This window comes from Chrysochloris asiatica, unplaced genomic scaffold (genome assembly GCF_000296735.1).
Source record: "Chrysochloris asiatica unplaced genomic scaffold, ChrAsi1.0 scaffold00007, whole genome shotgun sequence".
NCBI classification, from domain to species: domain Eukaryota; kingdom Metazoa; phylum Chordata; class Mammalia; order Afrosoricida; family Chrysochloridae; genus Chrysochloris; species Chrysochloris asiatica.
Genome location: NW_006408525.1, coordinates 3,872,840 through 3,877,207, shown reverse-complemented (window position 1 = coordinate 3,877,207; position 4,368 = coordinate 3,872,840). Strand labels below are relative to the sequence as shown.

The window sequence follows — 4,368 nt, the reverse complement described above, 5'->3', positions numbered from 1 at the left end:
CTCTATTCCTGGACTGCAAAGTCAACCACTCCCCTCGTTTTGCTACAAAATGTCTACCTTTACATTTCCAACCCTCATAGTCAGTCCTGATTGCAGTTATTCACTATTGTATCACATGAGTGCTATCCCCATCTCCTTTTATCAGCCCTGCCCAGACAGATTGGATACTACTGTATGGAGATTCTACCTTCCTCCACACCCTCTGGATCTAGGCTCCCTCTTGAAACTTTGTAAGCCAGTCACTTCTTGCCTTTGTAGCCCTTCCCCTCCTATTTTGGGTAGCCAATGTCCAAGTTGCCTTTCCCTGTCTACTCTGTATGGAGGGGGTGGGAATGATCTTCGCTGTAAAGACTTGTTCCTTCTTTGAGCTACTGCATCCATAGGTGTAGATCAAGTTCATCAAATTGTATCAGATTACTCTTTTTTTCCTCATCTTTCTTCTTCTAGTTGAGTTCTGATCATCCAGCTATTGAACAGGTCGAGTGTGTATTATCTGCAAGTGTGGGTGTTCTTGTGCATATGCCCTCTCTTCTTATCAGCTGGATGCTTCACTCTCTACTCTTATTGTCTGTGGCTATGTCACTGACTGTGGGCCCAGGAGTCCCCAGGTCTTGCCACACTGCTAGCCAACCAGGTTTCCACCCAGGTTCACAGGAGAAAATTTAATTACATTTTAAGGTAGGACTTTATTTTGTTGGTGATATCTAAAATATTGTCAATTAAAGTTGTGAAAGGCAAGCACTTCAGGCTGTTTGCTGTTGTTAACTGCTGCCATCAAGTTCTGACTCATAGTTACTCTGTATAGGGTTTCTGAGGAGCAGCTGGTGGGTTTGAACTGCCAACCTTGTGGTTCACAGTCCAGTGCTGATCCTACAGTGCCACACCAGGAGTCCTCAGGTTATTTAGCACTTCCAAATACTAGCTTGCATTTATCATTGTCATTATAATTCTTACAGGAAGAAGGAAAAACAGAATTTTTTTCCCATTTGGCAACAGGACAGAGAAATAGTTTCTTTTTTCTATATTTAATTTGGTTTTGAACTACTTAGGAATGTAAAACCAATTTTTCAAATATGCTATTTCTATGAATTAAAGCATTATTAATAATGCCAGCAAAGGTTCCTGCTTGATAATTGCTATTCAAATAATCCATAATTTGTGGAATCTTTGTGAATCAGATCTCTCTTTTCCCCCTAAGGACAAATTAGTATGGGCTGTGCCCATACCACAAACTGGTAAACACAGTACACATTGGTGGTACCTTTTTCCTTATCAAGTTTGGGACTACTTGGAGTATGACCCGTATTTGGAGTGAAGGTATCCTCATCCTCATGCCACAGGTCATGGCTCTGCTCATGGAGACGCTCTGGGAACAACTGGAGGACACGTGGCTAGAGGGATCAGAGAAGACAAGAATACTATGCACCTTGCTTTCTTTCCTGTTCTTTAAAAAATTTAAAAAAAAATCTTTTGTAAGCAGGGATGTTAATGCAGTGAGATAGAGATGGAAATATTCTCAGAATTTTATGTGATAAATATAGAAGTGATTTGTTAAATATAAAAACTAATTTTTGTTGTTGTTAGGTGCTATCAAATTGGTTCTGACTCAGAGCAACCCTATGTACAACTGAATGAAATCCTGCCCAGTGTTGCACCATCCTCACAATTGTTATGTTTGAGTCCATTGTTGGAGCCGTTGTCAATCCATCAGTGAGAAGGTCTTCCTCTTTTTTAGTGACCCGCTATCATGATGATATGATGACCTTTTTCTGGAACTGGTCCCTTCTGAGAACATGTTCAAAGTACCAGAGACAAAGTCTCTCCATCTCCTTTCTAAGGAGAATTCTGGCTGTACTTCTTTTAAGGTACATTCGTTTGTTCTTCTGGCAGTCCTAGGTCTGTCCAGTATTCTTCACTAACACCATAATTCAAACACATCAATTCTTCTCTGGTTTTCCTTATTCAGTGTTCAGCTTTTATATGCATATGAAATGATGGAAAATGCCAAGGTTTGGGATAAGCACAACTTAGTCCTCAAAGTGACATCTTTGCTCTTTAACACTTCAAAGAGATTTTTTGCAGCAGATTTACCTAATGCAAAACATGCTTTGATTTCTTGACTGCTGCTTCCGTGAGTGTTGATTGTGGATTCAAGTAAGGTAAAGTCTTTGACAACCTTAATGTTTTCTCTGTTTATCGATCCAGTTGTGAGGATTTTGTATTCTTAACATTGAGGTGTGATCCACATTGAAGTTTGTAGTTTTTTGATCTTCATCAGTGCGTGTTTCAAGTCCTTTTCACTTTCAGTAAGCAAGCTTGTGACATCTGCCTATCATAGGTTGATAATGAACCTTCCTCCAATCCTGATGCCATGCTTTTCTTCATGTAACTCAGTTTATTGGATTGTTTGCTCAGCATACAGATAGGATAAGTGTGGTGAAAGGATACCACTCTGGCGCAGACCTTTCCTGATTTTAAACCATTCAGTATCTCTTGCTCTGTTCAAACGACTTTCTTTTAGTTTGTGTTCAGAATTTTGCATGAGCAACATTAAATGTTATAGAATTCCCATTCTTCATAATGTTATTCATAGTTTGTTATGAACCACACAAGCCTAATGCCTTTACATAATAAAAAACAAGTAAACATATTTCTGGTTTTCTCTGACATCAGCAATGATATCCCTTGCTCCGTGTCCTCTTCTGAATTTGACTGCAACCATTTAAAAATCATCTTTAGCGATCTTTACTTGCATATGGCATTAATTATATTTGTTCAGTAATTTCCACATTCTGTTGAGTCACCTTTCTTTGGAATGGGCACAAATAATGGATCTCTTCCAGTTGGTTGGCCAGGTAGCTGTCTTCCCTATTTTTCGACCTAGATGAGTGCATGCTTCCAGCACTGCATCATTTTTCTAAAACATTTCAATTTCTGGAGCCTTGGTTTTCACCAGTGTCTTCAGTGCAGTTTGGACTTCTTCCCTGAGTACTATCAATTCTTAATCATATATTACCACTTGAAATGGCTGAATGTTGACCCATTCTTTTTGGTACAATGACTGTGTATTCCTTCTATCATCTTTTGATGCTTCTTGTATCATTCAATATTCTGTCCACAGAATCCTTTGTTATTGCAAATAGAGGCTTAAATTTTTCTTCAGTTCTTTCAGCTTGAGAACTCTTGAGCATGTTCTTCCCTTTTGATTTTCTAACTCCGGGTCTTTGTACATTTCATTATAATACTTGACTTTGTCTTCTCAAGCTGACTTTTGAAATTTTTTGTTCAGCTAGCTCTTTTACTTCTTCATTTCTTCTATTTGCTTAGCTTTTCTACACCAAGAGCAAGTTTCAGAGTGTATCCATTTTGGTATTTTCTTTCTTTACAATCTTTTTAATGACCTTTTGCTTTCTTTAGTATGATGTACCTGATGTCATCCCACAACTCCTCAGGTCTTTTGCCATTAATGTTGAATCCATCTAATCTGTTCTTGAGAAAATGTCTAAATTCAGGGGTGGGATATACTCAAGGTCATAATTTGACTCTCATGGACTTGTTTTAATTTTCTTCAGTTTCAGTCTGAATTTACATATGAGCAGCTGATGGTCTGTTCCACACTTGGCCCCTGGCCTTGTTTTGCTGATGATAGTGAGCTTCTCCCTTGTCTCTTCCCACAGATGTAGTCTATTTGATTCCTGTATATTTCATATGGGGAGGTCCTTGTTACCATTTAGTTTGTTTTAAAAAAGTTACTTTTACTGAATAAGTCATCGATCTTGCAGAATTCTATCTTTGATATCCAGCATCATTTCTATTACCTAGGTTGTATTTTCTAACTGTTGATCATTCATCTTTGTTTCTAACTTTTGCATTCCAATCACCAGTATTTATCAATGCATTTGATTTCATATTTGATCCGTTTCAGAGTGAAGAAGATGGTAGAATTCTTCAATTTCTTCATCATTGAGTTTAGTGATTGGTCCATACATTTGAGTAAGTCGTGTTAACTGGCCTTTCTTAGTGTTGTTGTTAAGTGCCATCAAGTCCGTTCTGAACCATAGCGACCACATATAGCATTGCTGAAGAGCAGCTGGTGACCTTAAAATGCCGACTTTGTGATACAAACCAACTGCAGTCCAGCACATTAAGCCACAGCACCACACTAGTTCTTTCTTAAAGGTGTATGGATATTATCCTATCACAGAAAGTATTTGTTGTTTAAGAGTGGATCTGAAATGTTCTTTTCAATAATTAATGCAACATCATTTCTTTTTTGCAACATCATTCTTTAATTTGTCATTCCTAGTATTGTTGGGTCAACTCTCTTTGGGATGGGCACAAATATGGATCTCTTCCAATCAATCAGCC

General features: G+C 38.1%; 1 protein-coding gene across 3 annotated transcripts in view; it reads left to right on the top strand.

The window, feature by feature from the left end:
- The window catches only part of CCT6B (chaperonin containing TCP1, subunit 6B (zeta 2)), a 53,957-nt gene that overhangs the window by 45,076 nt on the left and 4,513 nt on the right, over positions 1 to 4,368 (top strand). The gene's annotated exons all lie outside the window — the stretch shown is intronic.